The sequence below is a fragment of the Taudactylus pleione genome, unplaced genomic scaffold, assembly GCF_031769625.1.
Source record: "Taudactylus pleione unplaced genomic scaffold, aTauple2 ptg000612l, whole genome shotgun sequence".
NCBI classification, from domain to species: domain Eukaryota; kingdom Metazoa; phylum Chordata; class Amphibia; order Anura; family Myobatrachidae; genus Taudactylus; species Taudactylus pleione.
In genome coordinates, this window is record NW_028285014.1 from 289,194 (window position 1) to 308,273 (window position 19,080).

The 19,080-nt window shown below is 30.7% G+C and overlaps 8 non-coding genes across 8 annotated transcripts; all 8 read left to right on the forward strand.

Moving 5' to 3' along the window:
- Positions 1–2,862: 2,862 nt before the first annotated feature.
- On the forward strand, positions 2,863–2,935 carry TRNAR-UCG (transfer RNA arginine (anticodon UCG)). Its single transcript has one exon. It is a non-coding gene; the product is annotated as a tRNA-Arg (tRNA).
- Positions 2,936–4,778: 1,843 nt separating this feature from the next.
- On the forward strand, positions 4,779–4,851 carry TRNAR-UCG (transfer RNA arginine (anticodon UCG)). The gene has a single exon. It is a non-coding gene; the product is annotated as a tRNA-Arg (tRNA).
- A 2,803-nt stretch (positions 4,852–7,654) lies between these two features.
- TRNAR-UCG (transfer RNA arginine (anticodon UCG)) lies at positions 7,655–7,727 on the forward strand. Its single transcript has one exon. It is a non-coding gene; the product is annotated as a tRNA-Arg (tRNA).
- Positions 7,728–10,529: 2,802 nt separating this feature from the next.
- Positions 10,530–10,602, forward strand: TRNAR-UCG (transfer RNA arginine (anticodon UCG)). Its single transcript has one exon. It is a non-coding gene; the product is annotated as a tRNA-Arg (tRNA).
- A 3,763-nt stretch (positions 10,603–14,365) lies between these two features.
- On the forward strand, positions 14,366–14,438 carry TRNAR-UCG (transfer RNA arginine (anticodon UCG)). Its single transcript has one exon. It is a non-coding gene; the product is annotated as a tRNA-Arg (tRNA).
- An 885-nt stretch (positions 14,439–15,323) lies between these two features.
- TRNAR-UCG (transfer RNA arginine (anticodon UCG)) lies at positions 15,324–15,396 on the forward strand. Its single transcript has one exon. It is a non-coding gene; the product is annotated as a tRNA-Arg (tRNA).
- Positions 15,397–16,281: 885 nt separating this feature from the next.
- On the forward strand, positions 16,282–16,354 carry TRNAR-UCG (transfer RNA arginine (anticodon UCG)). Its single transcript has one exon. It is a non-coding gene; the product is annotated as a tRNA-Arg (tRNA).
- Positions 16,355–17,239: 885 nt separating this feature from the next.
- TRNAR-UCG (transfer RNA arginine (anticodon UCG)) lies at positions 17,240–17,312 on the forward strand. Its single transcript has one exon. It is a non-coding gene; the product is annotated as a tRNA-Arg (tRNA).
- The last annotated feature ends 1,768 nt before the right edge of the window (positions 17,313–19,080 follow it).

Genomic DNA, 19,080 nt, shown 5'->3' on the forward strand with positions numbered 1-19,080 from the left:
AATGGATGAGGCGTCTGACTTCTGATCAGAAGATTGAGGGTTCGTGTCCCTTCGTGGTCAAGTCATTCTTTTTGTCACTATTTGAAATCTTCAAACTCTGCATGAATTCAATGGATGACAATGTTTTAAAGAATGTACATTTCTAAATGTAATTCCCATAGGAAAATAAATACAACATAAACAATGATGTGCATGATGTACACATAGTTATAGTTTTTATAGGTTTTTGGTGCATAGTAAAAGGTATCCTTTTGGAAAAGGTAAGTATTTACCTGTTAACTTGTTCAATTTTGGTAATCTGTGTTGGAAAAAAATCTATGACCAAATTGATACAATAAAGGATATTAAATATCTGCATATAAAAATTATATCTCACATGTTTAAAATGAATCATTGAAATCCGAACATCCATAGTCCAATGAGAAATTGCTATAAAGCCTACATCCCTAATATTTTCATAAAACTTAAAAAACCTTTAGGAAAATGTAAGTGTTTACCTGTTAACTTGTTTGATTTTGGTAATCTGTGTTGCAAAGCAGTTCTTTGACCAAATTGATACTATAATGGTTATTTGCATATCTGCATATAAAAAATACATCTCACATGTTTAGAAGGAATCAGTGAAATCAGAACACCCATAGTTCAATGAGAAATTGCTCTAATGCCTACATCCCTAATCTTTTTTTAAAACTTTATAGCATGCCTATAGAAAAGTTAAGTTATTTCTCAGCTAAGTTAAGGATTTTACAAAATCTAGGCTATGTGAAAGGTATACTTTGTAATGTTCACTCAACATAAATCACTAAAATATGTTGGATTTCATTTTGTAATTAATATGCAAGTTTTTCCAAAACATACCTCTAGAAAAAGCTTCTAAATTTTGAATGTTATACTTGAGGTTACTATTACCACACCTTCCACAGGTTTGACAATTTCGACATAGATGACAGCGTGGCATAATGGATGAGGCGTCTGACTTCTGATCAGAAGATTGAGGGTTCGTGTCCCTTCGTGGTCAAGTCATTCTTTTTGTCACTATTTGAAATCTTCAAACTCTGCATGAATTCAATGGATGACAATGTTTTAAAGAATGTACATTTCTAAATGTAATTCCCATAGGAAAATAAATACAACGTAAACAATGATGTGCATGATGTACACATAGATATAGGTTTTTTAGGTTTTTGATGCATAGTAAAAGGTATCCTTTTGGAAAATGTAAGTATTTACCTGTTAACTTGTTCAATTTTGGTAATCTGTGTTGGAAAAAAATCTTTGACCAAATTGATACAATAAAGGATATTTGCATATCTGCATATAAAAATTATATCTCACATGTTTAAAATGAATCATTGAAATCCAAACATCCATAGTCCAATGAGAAATTGCTATAAAGCCTACATCCCTAATATTTTCATAAAACTTAAAAAACCTTTAGGAAAATGTCAGTGTTTACCTGTTAACTTGTTTGATTTTGGTAATCTGTGTTGCAAAACAATTCTTTGACCAAATTGATACTATAATGGTTATTTGCATATCTGCATATAAAAAATACATCTCACATGTTTAGAAGGAATCAGTGAAATCAGAACATCCATAGCTCAATGAGAAATTGCTCTTATGCCTACATCCCTAATCTTTTTATAAAACTTTATAGCATGCCTATAGAAAAGTTAAGTTATTTCTCAGCTAAGTTAAGGATTTTACAAAATCTAGGCTATGTGAAAGGTATACTTTGCAATGTTCACTCAACATAAATCACTAAAATATGTTGGATTTCATTTTGTAATTCATAAGCAAGTTTTTCCAAAACATATATCTAGAAAAAACTTCTAAATTTTGAATGTTATACTTAAGGTTACTATTACCACACCTTCCACAGGTTCAACAACTTCTATAAAGATGACAGCGTGGCATAATGGATGAGGCATCTGACTTCTGATCAGAAGATTGAGGGTTCGTGTCCCTTCGTGGTCAAGTCATTCTTTTTGTCACTATTTGAAATCTTCAAACTCTGCATGAATTCAATGGATGACAATGTTTTAAAGATTGTACATTTCTAAATGTAATTCCCATAGGAAAATAAATACAACGTAAACAATGATGTGCATGATGTACACATAGTTATAGGTTTTTTAGGTTTTTGGTGCATAGTAAAAGGTATCCTTTTGGAAAATGTAAGTATTTACCTGTTAACTTGTTCAATTTTGGTAATCTGTGTTGGAAAAAAATCTTTGACCAAATTGATACAATAAAGGATATTTGCATATCTGCATATAAAAATTATATCTCACATGTTTAAAATGAATCATTGAAATCCAAACATCCATAGTCCAATGAGAAATTGCTATAAAGCCTACATCCCTAATATTTTCATAAAACTTAAAAAACCTTTAGGAAAATGTAAGTGTTTACCTGTTAACTTGTTTGATTTTGGTAATCTGTGTTGCAAGCAGTTCTTTGACCAAATTGATACTATAATGGTTATTTGCATATCTGCATATAAAAAATACATCTCACATGTTTAGAAGGAATCAGTGAAATCAGAACACCCATAGTTCAATGAGAAATTGCTCTAATGCCTACATCCCTAATCTTTTTATAAAACTTTATAGCATGCCTATAGAAAAGTTAAGTTATTTCTCAGCTAAGTTAAGGATTTTACAAAATCTAGGCTATGTGAAAGGTATACTTTGCAATGTTCACTCAACATAAATCACTAAAATATGTTGGATTTCATTTTGTAATTCATAAGCAAGTTTTTCCAAAACATATATCTAGAAAAAACTTCTAAATTTTGAATGTTATACTTAAGGTTACTATTACCACACCTTCCACAGGTTCAACAACTTCTATAAAGATGACTGCGTGGCCTAATGGATAAGGCGTCTGACTTCGGATCAGAAGATTGAGGGTTCGAGTCCCTTCGTGGTCGAGTCTTTCATTTTGTCACAATTTGAAATATTCAAACTCTGCATGAATTCAATGGATGACAATGTTGTAAAGAATGTACATTTCTAAATGTAATTCTCATAGGAAAATAAATACAACATAAACAATGATGTGCATGATGTACACATAGTTATAGTTTTTTTAGGTTTTTGGTGCATAGTAAAAGGTATCCTTTTGGAAAAGGTAAGTATTTACCTGTTAACTTGTTCAATTTTGGTAATCTGTGTTGGAAAAAAATCTTTGACCAAATTGATACAATAAAGGATATTGCATATCTGCATATAAAAATTATATCTCACATGTTTAAAATGAATCATTGAAATCCGAACATCCATAGTCCAATGAGAAATTGCTATAAAGCCTACATCCCTAATATTTTCATAAAACTTAAAAAACCTTTAGGAAAATGTAAGTGTTTACCTGTTATCTTGTTTGATTTTGGTAATCTGTGTTGCAAAGCAGTTCTTTGACCAAATTGATACTATAATGGTTATTTGCATATCTGCATATAAAAAATACATCTCACATGTTTAGAAGGAATCAGTGAAATCAGAACACCCATAGTTCAATGAGAAATTGCTCTAATGCCTACATCCCTAATCTTTTTATAAAACTTTATAGCATGCCTATAGAAAAGTTAAGTTATTTCTCAGCTAAGTTAAGGATTTTACAAAATCTAGGCTATGTGAAAGGTATACTTTGTAATGTTCACTCAACATAAATCACTAAAATATGTTGGATTTCATTTTGTAATTCATATGCAAGTTTTTCCAAAACATACCTCTAGAAAAAGCTTCTAAATTTTGAATGTTATACTTGAGGTTACTATTACCACACCTTCCACAGGTTTGACAATTTCGACATAGATGACAGCGTGGCATAATGGATGAGGCATCTGACTTCTGATCAGAAGATTGAGGGTTTGTGTCCCTTCATGGTCAAGTCATTCTTTTTGTCACTATTTGAAATCTTCAAACTCTGCATGAATTCAATGGATGACAATGTTGTAAAGAATGTACATTTCTAAATGTAATTCCCATAGGAAAATAAATACAACATAAACAATGATGTGCATGATGTACACATAGTGATAGTTTTTTTAGGTTTTTGGTGCATAGTAAAAGGTATCCTTTTGGAAAAGGTAAGTATTTACCTGTTAACTTGTTCAATTTTGGTAATCTGTGTTGGAAAAAAATCTTTGACCAAATTGATACAATAAAGGATATTGCATATCTGCATATAGAAATTATATCTCACATGTTTAAAATGAATCATTGAAATCCGAACATCCATAGTCCAATGAGAAATTGCTATAAAGCCTACATCCCTAATATTTTCATAAAACTTAAAAAACCTTTAGGAAAATGTAAGTGTTTACCTGTTAACTTGTTTGATTTTGGTAATCTGTGTTGCAAAGCAGTTCTTTGACCAAATTGATACTATAATGGTTATTTGCATATCTGCATATAAAAAATACATCTCACATGTTTAGAAGAAATCAGTGAAATCAGAACACCCATAGTTCAATGAGAAATTGCTCTAATGCCTACATCCCTAATCTTTTTATAAAACTTTATAGCATGCCTGTAGAAAAGTTAAGTTATTTCTCAGCTAAGTTAAGGATTTTACAAAATCTAGGCTATGTGAAAGGTATACTTTGTAATGTTCACTCAACATAAATCACTAAAATATGTTGGATTTCATTTTGTAATTCATATGCAAGTTTTTCCAAAACATACCTCTAGAAAAAGCGTCTAAATTTTGAATGTTATACTTGAGGTTACTATTACCACACCTTCCACAGGTTCGACAACTTCTATAAAGATGACTGCGTGGCCTAATGGATAAGGCGTCTGACTTCGGATCTGAAGATTGAGGGTTCAAGTCCCTTCGTGGTCGAGTCTTTCATTTTGTCACAATTTGAAATCTTCAAACTCTGCATGAATTCAATGGATGACAATGTTGTAAAGAATGTACATTTCTAAATGTAATTCCCATAGGAAAATAAATACAACATAAACAATGATGTGCATGATGTACACATAGTTATAGTTTTTTTAGGTTTTTGGTGCATAGTAAAAGGTATCCTTTTGGAAAAGGTAAGTATTTACCTGTTAACTTGTTCAATTTTGGTAATCTGTGTTGGAAAAAAATCTTTGACCAAATTGATACAATAAAGGATATTAAATATCTGCATATAAAAATTATATCTCACATGTTTAAAATGAATCATTGAAATCCGAACATCCATAGTCCAATGAGAAATTGCTATAAAGCCTACATCCCTAATATTTTCATAAAACTTAAAAAACCTTTAGGAAAATGTAAGTGTTTACCTGTTAACTTGTTTGATTTTGGTAATCTGTGTTGCAAAGCAGTTCTTTGACCAAATTGATACTATAATGGTTATTTGCATATCTGCATATAAAAAATACATCTCACATGTTTAGAAGGAATCAGTGAAATCAGAACACCCATAGTTCAATGAGAAATTGCTCTAATGCCTACATCCCTAATCTTTTTTTAAAACTTTATAGCATGCCTATAGAAAAGTTAAGTTATTTCTCAGCTAAGTTAAGGATTTTACAAAATCTAGGCTATGTGAAAGGTATACTTTGTAATGTTCACTCAACATAAATCACTAAAATATGTTGGATTTCATTTTGTAATTAATATGCAAGTTTTTCCAAAACATACCTCTAGAAAAAGCTTCTAAATTTTGAATGTTATACTTGAGGTTACTATTACCACACCTTCCACAGGTTTGACAATTTCGACATAGATGACAGCGTGGCATAATGGATGAGGCGTCTGACTTCTGATCAGAAGATTGAGGGTTCATGTCCCTTCGTGGTCAAGTCATTCTTTTTGTCACTATTTGAAATCTTCAAACTCTGCATGAATTCAATGGATGACAATGTTTTAAAGAATGTACATTTCTAAATGTAATTCCCATAGGAAAATAAATACAACGTAAACAATGATGTGCATGATGTACACATAGTTATAGGTTTTTTAGGTTTTTGGTGCATAGTAAAAGGTATCCTTTTGGAAAATGTAAGTATTTACCTGTTAACTTGTTCAATTTTGGTAATCTGTGTTGGAAAAAAATCTTTGACCAAATTGATACAATAAAGGATATTTGCATATCTGCATATAAAAATTATATCTCACATGTTTAAAATGAATCATTGAAATCCAAACATCCATAGTCCAATGAGAAATTGCTATAAAGCCTACATCCCTAATATTTTCATAAAACTTAAAAAACCTTTAGGAAAATGTCAGTGTTTACCTGTTAACTTGTTTGATTTTGGTAATCTGTGTTGCAAAACAATTCTTTGACCAAATTGATACTATAATGGTTATTTGCATATCTGCATATAAAAAATACATCTCACATGTTTAGAAGGAATCAGTGAAATCAGAACATCCATAGCTCAATGAGAAATTGCTCTTATGCCTACATCCCTAATCTTTTTATAAAACTTTATAGCATGCCTATAGAAAAGTTAAGTTATTTCTCAGCTAAGTTAAGGATTTTACAAAATCTAGGCTATGTGAAAGGTATACTTTGCAATGTTCACTCAACATAAATCACTAAAATATGTTGGATTTCATTTTGTAATTCATAAGCAAGTTTTTCCAAAACATATATCTAGAAAAAACTTCTAAATTTTGAATGTTATACTTAAGGTTACTATTACCACACCTTCCACAGGTTCAACAACTTCTATAAAGATGACAGCGTGGCCTAATGGATGAGGCATCTGACTTCTGATCAGAAGATTGAGGGTTCGTGTCCCTTCGTGGTCAAGTCATTCTTTTTGTCACTATTTGAAATCTTCAAACTCTGCATGAATTCAATGGATGACAATGTTTTAAAGAATGTACATTTCTAAATGTAATTCCCATAGGAAAATAAATACAACGTAAACAATGATGTGCATGATGTACACATAGTTATAGGTTTTTTAGGTTTTTGGTGCATAGTAAAAGGTATCCTTTTGGAAAATGTAAGTATTTACCTGTTAACTTGTTCAATTTTGGTAATCTGTGTTGGAAAAAAATCTTTGACCAAATTGATACAATAAAGGATATTTGCATATCTGCATATAAAAATTATATCTCACATGTTTAAAATGAATCATTGAAATCCAAACATCCATAGTCCAATGAGAAATTGCTATAAAGCCTACATCCCTAATATTTTCATAAAACTTAAAAAACCTTTAGGAAAATGTCAGTGTTTACCTGTTAACTTGTTTGATTTTGGTAATCTGTGTTGCAAAACAATTCTTTGACCAAATTGATACTATAATGGTTATTTGCATATCTGCATATAAAAAATACATCTCACATGTTTAGAAGGAATCAGTGAAATCAGAACATCCATAGCTCAATGAGAAATTGCTCTTATGCCTACATCCCTAATCTTTTTATAAAACTTTATAGCATGCCTATAGAAAAGTTAAGTTATTTCTCAGCTAAGTTAAGGATTTTACAAAATCTAGGCTATGTGAAAGGTATACTTTGCAATGTTCACTCAACATAAATCACTAAAATATGTTGGATTTCATTTTGTAATTCATAAGCAAGTTTTTCCAAAACATATATCTAGAAAAAACTTCTACATTTTGAATGTTATACTTAAGGTTACTATTACCACACCTTCCACAGGTTCAACAACTTCTATAAAGATGACTGCGTGGCCTAATGGATAAGGCGTCTGACTTCGGATCAGAAGATTGAGGGTTCGAGTCCCTTCGTGGTTGAGTCTTTCATTTTGTCACAATTTGAAATCTTCAAACTCTGCATGAATTCAATGGATGACAATGTTGTAAAGAATGTACATTTCTAAATGTAATTCCCATAGGAAAATAAATACAACATAAACAATGATGTGCATGATGTACACATAGTTATAGTTTTTTTAGGTTTTTGGTGCATAGTAAAAGGTATCCTTTTGGAAAAGGTAAGTATTTACCTGTTAACTTGTTCAATTTTGGTAATCTGTGTTGGAAAAAAATCTTTGACCAAATTGATACAATAAAGGATATTGCATATCTGCATATAAAAATTATATCTCACATGTTTAAAATGAATCATTGAAATCCGAACATCCATAGTCCAATGAGAAATTGCTATAAAGCCTACATCCCTAATATTTTCATAAAACTTAAAAAACCTTTAGGAAAATGTAAGTGTTTACCTGTTAACTTGTTTGATTTTGGTAATCTGTGTTGCAAAGCAGTTCTTTGACCAAATTGATACTATAATGGTTATTTGCATATCTGCATATAAAAAATACATCTCACATGTTTAGAAGGAATCAGTGAAATCAGAACACCCATAGTTCAATGAGAAATTGCTCTAATGCCTACATCCCTAATCTTTTTATAAAACTTTATAGCATGCCTATAGAAAAGTTAAGTTATTTCTCAGCTAAGTTAAGGATTTTACAAAATCTAGGCTATGTGAAAGGTATACTTTGTAATGTTCACTCAACATAAATCACTAAAATATGTTGGATTTCATTTTGTAATTCATATGCAAGGTTTTCCAAAACATACCTCTAGAAAAAGCTTCTAAATTTTGAATGTTATACTTGAGGTTACTATTACCACACCTTCCACAGGTTCGACAATTTCGACATAGATGACAGCGTGGCATAATGGATGAGGCATCTGACTTCTGATCAGAAGATTGAGGGTTTGTGTCCCTTCATGGTCAAGTCATTCTTTTTGTCACTATTTGAAATCTTCAAACTCTGCATGAATTCAATGGATGACAATGTTGTACAGAATGTACATTTCTAAATGTAATTCCCATAGGAAAATAAATACAACATAAACAATGATGTGCATGATGTACACATAGTTATAGGTTTTTTAGGTTTTTGGTGCATAGTAAAAGGTATCGTTTTGGAAAATGTAAGTATTTACCTGTTAACTTGTTCAATTTTGGTAATCTGTGTTGGAAAAAAATCTTTGACCAAATTGATACAATAAAGGATATTTGCAAATCTGCATATAAAAATTATATCTCACATGTTTAAAATGAATCATTGAAATCCGAACATCCATAGTCCAATGAGAAATTGCTATAAAGCCTACATCCCTAATATTTTCATAAAACTTAAAAATCCTTTAGGAAAATGTCAGTGTTTACCTGTTAACTTGTTTGATTTTGGTAATCTGTGTTGCAAAACAATTCTTTGACCAAATTGATACTATAATGGTTATTTGCATATCTGCTTTTAAAAAATACATCTCACATGTTTAGAAGGAATCAGTGAAATCAGAACAGCCATAGCTCAATGAGAAATTGCTCTTATGCCTACATCCCTAATCTTTTTATAAAACTCTATAGCATGCCTATAGAAAAGTTAAGTTATTTCTCAGCTAAGTTAAGGATTCTACAAAATCTAGGTTATGTGAAAGGTATACTTTGTAATGTTCACTCAACATAAATCACTAAAATATGTTGGATTTCATTTTGTAATTCATATGCAAGTTTTTCCAAAACATATATCTAGAAAAAACTACTAAATTTTGAATGTTATACTTGAGGTTACTATTACCACACCTTCCACAGGTTCGACAAATTCTATAAAGATTACTGCGTGGCCTAATGGATAAGGCATCTGACTTCGGGTCAGAAGATTGAGGGTTCGAGTCCCTTCGTGGTCGAGTCTTTCATTTTGTCACAATTTGAAATCTTCAAACTCTGCATGAATTCAATGGATGACAATGTTGTAAAGAATGTACATTTCTAAATGTAATTCCCATAGGAAAATAAATACAACATAAACAATGATGTGCATGATGTACACATAGTTATAGTTTTTTTAGGTTTTTGGTGCATAGTAAAAGGTATCCTTTTGGAAAAGGTAAGTATTTACCTGTTAACTTGTTCAATTTTGGTAATCTGTGTTGGAAAAAAATCTTTGACCAAATTGATACAATAAAGGATATTGCATATCTGCATATAAAAATTATATCTCACATGTTTAAAATGAATCATTGAAATCCGAACATCCATAGTCCAATGAGAAATTGCTATAAAGCCTACATCCCTAATATTTTCATAAAACTTAAAAAACCTTTAGGAAAATGTAAGTGTTTACCTGTTAACTTGTTTGATTTTGGTAATCTGTGATGCAAAGCAGTTCTTTGACCAAATTGATACTATAATGGTTATTTGCATATCTGCATATAAAAAATACATCTCACATGTTTAGAAGGAATCAGTGAAATCAGAACACCCATAGTTCAATGAGAAATTGCTCTAATGCCTACATCCCTAATCTTTTTATAAAACTTTATAGCATGCCTGTAGAAAAGTTAAGTTATTTCTCAGCTAAGTTAAGGATTTTACAAAATCTAGGCTATGTGAAAGGTATACTTTGTAATGTTCACTCAACATAAATCACTAAAATATGTTGGATTTCATTTTGTAATTCATATGCAAGTTTTTCCAAAACATACCTCTAGAAAAAGCGTCTAAATTTTGAATGTTATACTTGAGGTTACTATTACCACACCTTCCACAGGTTCGACAACTTCTATAAAGATGACTGCGTGGCCTAATGGATAAGGCGTCTGACTTCGGATCTGAAGATTGAGGGTTCAAGTCCCTTCGTGGTCGAGTCTTTCATTTTGTCACAATTTGAAATCTTCAAACTCTGCATGAATTCAATGGATGACAATGTTGTAAAGAATGTACATTTCTAAATGTAATTCCCATAGGAAAATAAATACAACATAAACAATGATGTGCATGATGTACACATAGTTATAGTTTTTTTAGGTTTTTGGTGCATAGTAAAAGGTATCCTTTTGGAAAAGGTAAGTATTTACCTGTTAACTTGTTCAATTTTGGTAATCTGTGTTGGAAAAAAATCTTTGACCAAATTGATACAATAAAGGATATTTGCATATCTGCATATAAAAATTATATCTCACATGTTTAAAATGAATCATTGAAATCCGAACATCCATAGTCCAATGAGAAATTGCTATAAAGCCTACATCCCTAATATTTTCATAAAACTTAAAAAACCTTTAGAAAATTGTCAGTGTTTACCTGTTAACTTGTTTGATTTTGGTAATCTGTGTTGCAAAGCAATTCTTTGACCAAATTGATACTATAATGGTTATTTGCAAATCTGCATATAAAAAATACATCTCACATGTTTAGAAGGAATCAGTGAAATCAGAACAGCCATAGCTCAATGAAAATTTGCTCTAATGCCTACATCCCTAATCTTTTTATAAAACTTTATAGCATGCCTATAGAAAAGTTAAGTTATTTCTCAGCTAAGTTAAGGATTTTACAAAATCGAGGCTATGTGAAAGGTATACTTTGTAATGTTCACTCAACATAAATCACTAAAATATGTTGGATTTCATTTTGTAATTCATATGCAAGTTTTTCCAAAACATACCTCTAGAAAAAGCTTCTAAATTTTGAATGTTATACTTGAGGTTACTATTACCACACCTTCCACAGGTTTGACAATTTCAACATAGATGACAGCGTGGCATAATGGATGAGGCGTCTGACTTCGGATCTGAAGATTGAGGGTTCGTGTCCCTTCGTGGTCAAGTCATTCTTTTTGTCACTATTTGAAATCTTCAAACTCTGCATGAATTCAATGGATGACAATGTTTTAAAGAATGTACATTTCTAAATGTAATTCCCATAGGAAAATAAATACAACGTAAACAATGATGTGCATGATGTACACATAGTTATAGGTTTTTTAGGTTTTTGGTGCATAGTAAAAGGTATCCTTTTGGAAAAGGTAAGTATTTACCTGTTAACTTGTTCAATTTTGGTAATCTGTGTTGGAAAAAAATCTTTGACCAAATTGATACAATAAAGGATATTTGCATATCTGCATATAAAAATTATATCTCACATGTTTAAAATGAATCATTGAAATCCAAACATCCATAGTCCAATGAGAAATTGCTATAAAGCCTACATCCCTAATATTTTCATAAAACTTAAAAAACCTTTAGGAAAATGTCAGTGTTTACCTGTTAACTTGTTTGATTTTGGTAATCTGTGTTGCAAAACATTTCTTTGACCAAATTGATACTATAATGGTTATTTGCATATCTGCATATAAAAAATACATCTCACATGTTTAGAAGGAATCAGTGAAATCAGAACACCCATAGCTCAATGAGAAATTGCTCTTATGCCTACATCCCTAATCTTTTTATAAAACTTTATAGCATGCCTATAGAAAAGTTAAGTTATTTCTCAGCTAAGTTAAGGATTTTACAAAATCTAGGCTATGTGAAAGGTATACTTTGTAATGTTCACTCAACATAAATCACTAAAATATGTTGGATTTCATTTTGTAATTCATATGCAAGTTTTTCCAAAACATACCTCTAGAAAAAGCTTCTAAATTTTGAATGTTATACTTGAGGTTACTATTACCACACCTTCCACAGGTTTGACAATTTCAACATAGATGACAGCGTGGCATAATGGATGAGGCGTCTGACTTCTGATCAGAAGATTGAGGGTTCGTGTCCCTTCGTGGTCAAGTCATTCTTTTTGTCACTATTTGAAATCTTCAAACTCTGCATGAATTCAATGGATGACAATGTTTTAAAGAATGTACATTTCTAAATGTAATTCCCATAGGAAAATAAATACAACGTAAACAATGATGTGCATGATGTACACATAGTTATAGGTTTTTTAGGTTTTTGGTGCATAGTAAAAGGTATCCTTTTGGAAAATGTAAGTATTTACCTGTTAACTTGTTCAATTTTGGTAATCTGTGTTGGAAAAAAATCTTTGACCAAATTGATACAATAAAGGATATTTGCATATCTGCATATAAAAATTATATCTCACATGTTTAAAATGAATCATTGAAATCCAAACATCCATAGTCCAATGAGAAATTGCTATAAAGCCTACATCCCTAATATTTTCATAAAACTTAAAAAACCTTTAGGAAAATGTAAGTGTTTACCTGTTAACTTGTTTGATTTTGGTAATCTGTGTTGCAAAACAATTCTTTGACCAAATTGATACTATAATGGTTATTTGCATATCTGCATATAAAAAATACATCTCACATGTTTAGAAGGAATCAGTGAAATCAGAACATCCATAGCTCAATGAGAAATTGCTCTTATGCCTACATCCCTAATCTTTTTATAAAACTTTATAGCATGCCTATAGAAAAGTTAAGTTATTTCTCAGCTAAGTTAAGGATTTTACAAAATCTAGGCTATGTGAAAGGTATACTTTGCAATGTTCACTCAACATAAATCACTAAAATATGTTGAATTTCATTTTGTAATTCATAAGCAAGTTTTTCCAAAACATATATCTAGAAAAAACTTCTAAATTTTGAATGTTATACTTAAGGTTACTATTACCACACCTTCCACAGGTTCAACAACTTCTATAAAGATGACAGCGTGGCATAATGGATGAGGCATCTGACTTCTGATCAGAAGATTGAGGGTTCGTGTCCCTTCGTGGTCAAGTCATTCTTTTTGTCACTATTTGAAATCTTCAAGCTCTGCATGAATTCAATGGATGACAATGTTTTAAAGAATGTACATTTCTAAATGTAATTCCCATAGGAAAATAAATACAACGTAAACAATGATGTGCATGATGTACACATAGTTATAGGTTTTTTAGGTTTTTGGTGCATAGTAAAAGGTATCCTTTTGGAAAATGTAAGTATTTACCTGTTAACTTGTTCAATTTTGGTAATCTGTGTTGGAAAAAAATCTTTAACCAAATTGATACAATAAAGGATATTTGCATATCTGCATATAAAAATTATATCTCACATGTTTAAAATGAATCATTGAAATCCAAACATCCATAGTCCAATGAGAAATTGCTATAAAGCCTACATCCCTAATATTTTCATAAAACTTAAAAAACCTTTAGGAAAATGTCAGTGTTTACCTGTTAACTTGTTTGATTTTGGTAATCTGTATTGCAAAACAATTCTTTGACCAAATTGATACTATAATGGTTATTTGCATATCTGCATATAAAAAATACATCTCACATGTTTAGAAGGAATCAGTGAAATCAGAACATCCATAGCTCAATGAGAAATTGCTCTTATGCCTACATCCCTAATCTTTTTATAAAACTTTATAGCATGCCTATAGAAAAGTTAAGTTATTTCTCAGCTAAGTTAAGGATTTTACAAAATCTAGGCTATGTGAAAGGTATACTTTGCAATGTTCACTCAACATAAATCACTAAAATATGTTGGATTTCATTTTGTAATTCATAAGCAAGTTTTTCCAAAACATATATCTAGAAAAAACTTCTAAATTTTGAATGTTATACTTAAGGTTACTATTACCACACCTTCCACAGGTTCAACAACTTCTATAAAGATGACTGCGTGGCCTAATGGATAAGGCATCTGACTTCGGATCAGAAGATTGAGGGTTCGAGTCCCTTCGTGGTCGAGTCTTTCATTTTGTCACAATTTGAAATCTTCAAACTCTGCATGAATTCAATGGATGACAATGTTGTAAAGAATGTACATTTCTAAATGTAATTCCCATAGGAAAATAAATACAACATAAACAATGATGTGCATGATGTACACATAGTTATAGTTTTTTTAGGTTTTTGGTGCATAGTAAAAGGTATCCTTTTGGAAAAGGTAAGTATTTACCTGTTAACTTGTTCAATTTTGGTAATCTGTGTTGGAAAAAAATCTTTGACCAAATTGATACAATAAAGGATATTGCATATCTGCATATAAAAATTATATCTCACATGTTTAAAATGAATCATTGAAATCCGAACATCCATAGTCCAATGAGAAATTGCTATAAAGCCTACATCCCTAATATTTTCATAAAACTTAAAAAACCTTTAGGAAAATGTAAGTGTTTACCTGTTAACTTGTTTGATTTTGGTAATCTGTGTTGCAAAGCAGTTCTTTGACCAAATTGATACTATAATGGTTATTTGCATATCTGCATATAAAAAATACATCTCACATGTTTAGAAGGAATCAGTGAAATCAGAACACCCATAGTTCAATGAGAAATTGCTCTAATGCCTACATCCCTAATCTTTTTATAAAACTTTATAGCATGCCTATAGAAAAGTTAAGTTATTTCTCAGCTAAGTTAAGGATTTTACAAAATCTAGGCTATGTGAAAGGTATACTTTGTAATGTTCACTCAACATAAATCACTAAAATATGTTGGATTTCATTTTGTAATTCATATGCAAGTTTTTCCAAAACATACCTCTAGAAAAAGCGTCTAAATTTTGAATGTTATACTTGAGGTTACTATTACCACACCTTCCACAGGTTCGACAGCTTCTATAAAGATGACTGCGTGGCCTAATGGATAAGGCGTCTGACTTCGGATCTGAAGATTGAGGGTTCAAGTCCCTTCGTGGTCGAGTCTTTCATTTTGTCACAATTTGAAATCTTCAAACTCTGCATGAATTCAATGGATGACAATGTTGTAAAGAATGTACATTTCTAAATGTAATTCCCATAGGAAAATAAATACAACATAAACAATGATGTGCATGATGTACACATAGTTATAGTTTTTTTAGGTTTTTGGTGCATAGTAAAAGGTATCCTTTTGGAAAAGGTAAGTATTTACCTGTTAACTTGTTCAATTTTGGTAATCTGTGTTGGAAAAAAATCTTTGACCAAATTGATACAATAAAGGATATTAAATATCTGCATATAAAAATTATATCTCACATGTTTAAAATGAATCATTGAAATCCGAACATCCAAAGTCCAATGAGAAATTGCTATAAAGCCTACATCCCTAATATTTTCATAAAACTTAAAAAACCTTTAGGAAAATGTCAGTGTTTACCTGTTAACTTGTTTGATTTTAGTAATCTGTGTTGCAAAGCAATTCTTTGACCAAATTGATACTATAATGGTTATTTGCATATCTGCATATAAAAAATACATCTCACATGTTTAGAAGGAATCAGTGAAATCAGAACAGCCATAGCTCAATGAAAAATTGCTCTAATGCCTACATCCCTAATCTTTTTATAAAACTTTATAGCATGCCTATAGAAAAGTTAAGTTATTTCTCAGCTAAGTTAAGGATTTTGCAAAATCTAGGCTATGTGAAAGGTATACTTTGCAATGTTCACTCAACATAAATCACTAAAATATGTTGGATTTCATTTTGTAATTCATAAGCAAGTTTTTCCAAAACATATATCTAGAAAAAACTTCTAAATTTTGAATGTTATACTTAAGGTTACTATTACCACACCTTCCACAGGTTCAACAACTTCTATAAAGATGACTGCTTGGCCTAATGGATAAGGCATCTGACTTCGGATCAGAAGATTGAGGGTTCGAGTCCCTTCGTGGTCGAGTCTTTCATTTTGTCACAATTTGAAATCTTCAAACTCTGCATGAATTCAATGGATGACAATGTTGTAAAGAATGTACATTTCTAAATGTAATTCCCATAGGAAAATAAATACAACATAAACAATGATGTGCATGATGTACACATAGTTATAGTTTTTTTAGGTTTTTGGTGCATAGTAAAAGGTATCCTTTTGGAAAAGGTAAGTATTTACCTGTTAACTTGTTCAATTTTGGTAATCTGTGTTGGAAAAAAATCTTTGACCAAATTGATACAATAAAGGATATTGCATATCTGCATATAAAAATTATATCTCACATGTTTAAAATGAATCATTGAAATCCGAACATCCATAGTCCAATGAGAAATTGCTATAAAGCCTACATCCCTAATATTTTCATAAAACTTAAAAAACCTTTAGGAAAATGTAAGTGTTTACCTGTTAACTTGTTTGATTTTGGTAATCTGTGTTGCAAAGCAGTTCTTTGACCAAATTGATACTATAATGGTTATTTGCATATCTGCATATAAAAAATACATCTCACATGTTTAGAAGGAATCAGTGAAATCAGAACACCCATAGTTCAATGAGAAATTGCTCTAATGCCTACATCCCTAATCTTTTTATAAAACTTTATAGCATGCCTATAGAAAAGTTAAGTTATTTCTCAGCTAAGTTAAGGATTTTACAAAATCTAGGCTATGTGAAAGGTATACTTTGTAATGTTCACTCAACATAAATCACTAAAATATGTTGGATTTCATTTTGTAATTCATATGCAAGTTTTTCCAAAACATACCTCTAGAAAAAGCGTCTAAATTTTGAATGTTATACTTGAGGTTACTATTACCACACCTTCCACAGGTTCGACAACTTCTATAAAGATGACTGCGTGGCCTAATGGATAAGGCGTCTGACTTCGGATCTGAAGATTGAGGGTTCAAGTCCCTTCGTGGTCGAGTCTTTCATTTTGTCACAATTTGAAATCTTCAAACTCTGCATGAATTCAATGGATGACAATGTTGTAAAGAATGTACATTTCTAAATGTAATTCCCATAGGAAAATAAATACAACATAAACAATGATGTGCATGATGTACACATAGTTATAGTTTTTTTAGGTTTTTGGTGCATAGTAAAAGGTATCCTTTTGGAAAAGGTAAGTATTTACCTATTAACTTGTTCAATTTTGGTAATCTGTGTTGGAAAAAAATCTTTGACCAAATTGATACAATAAAGGATATTAAATATCTGCATATAAAAATTATATCTCACATGTTTAAAATGAATCATTGAAATCCGAACATCCAAAGTCCAATGAGAAATTGCTATAAAGCCTACATCCCAAATATTTTCATAAAACTTAAAAAACCTTTAGGAAAATGTCAGTGTTTACCTGTTAACTTGTTTGATTTTGGTAATCTGTGTTGCAAAGCAATTCTTTGACCAAATTGATACTATAATGGTTATTTGCATATCTGCATATAAAAAATACATCTCACATGTTTAGAAGGAATCAGTGAAATCAGAACAGCCATAGCTCAATGAAAAATTGCTCTAATGCCTACATCCCTAATCTTTTTATAAAACTTTATAGCATGCCTATAGAAAAGTTAAGTTATTTCTCAGCTAAATTAAGGATTTTGCAAAATCTAGGCTATGTGAAAGGTATACTTTGTAATGTTCACTCAACATAAATCACTAAAATATGTTGGATTTCATTTTGTAATTCATATGCAAGTTTTTCCAAAACATATATCTAGAAAAAACTTCTAAATTTTGAATGTTATACTTGAGGTTACTATTACCACACCTTCCACAGGTTCGACAACTTCTATAAAGATGACCGCGTGGCCTAATGGATAAGCCGTCTGAATTCGGATCAGAAGATTGAGGGTTCGAGCCTCTTCGTGGTCAAGTCTTTCATTTTGTCACAATTTGAAATATTCAAACTCTGCATGAATTCAATGGATGACAATGTTGTAAAGAATGTACATTTCTAAATGTAATTCCCATAGGAAAATAAATACAACATAAACAATGATGTGCATGATGTACACATAGTTATAGTTTTTTTAGGTTTTTGGTGCATAGTAAAAGGTATCCTTTTGGAAAAGGTAAGTATTTACCTGTTAACTTGTTCAATTTTGGTAATCTGTGTTGGAAAAAAATCTTTGACCAAATTGATACAATAAAGGATATTGCATATCTGCATATAAAAATTATATCTCACATGTTTAAAATGAATCATTGAAATCCGAACATCCATAGTCCAATGAGAAATTGCTATAAAGCCTACATCCCTAATATTTTCATAAAACTTAAAAAACCTTTAGGAAAATGTAAGTGTTTACCTGTTAACTTGTTTGATTTTGGTAATCTGTGTTGCAAAGCAGTTCTTTGACCAAATTGATACTATAATGGTTATTTGCATATCTGCATATAAAAAATACATCTCACATGTTTAGAAGGAATCAGTGAAATCAGAACACCCATAGTTCAATGAGAAATTGCTCTAATGCCTACATCCCTAATCTTTTTATAAAACTTTATAGCATGCCTATAGAAAAGTTAAGTTATTTCTCAGCTAAGTTAAGGATTTTACAAAATCTAGGCTATGTGAAAGGTATACTTTGTAATGTTCACTCAACATAAATCACTAAAATATGTTGGATTTCATTTTGTAATTCATATGCAAGTTTTTCCAAAACATACCTCTAGAAAAAG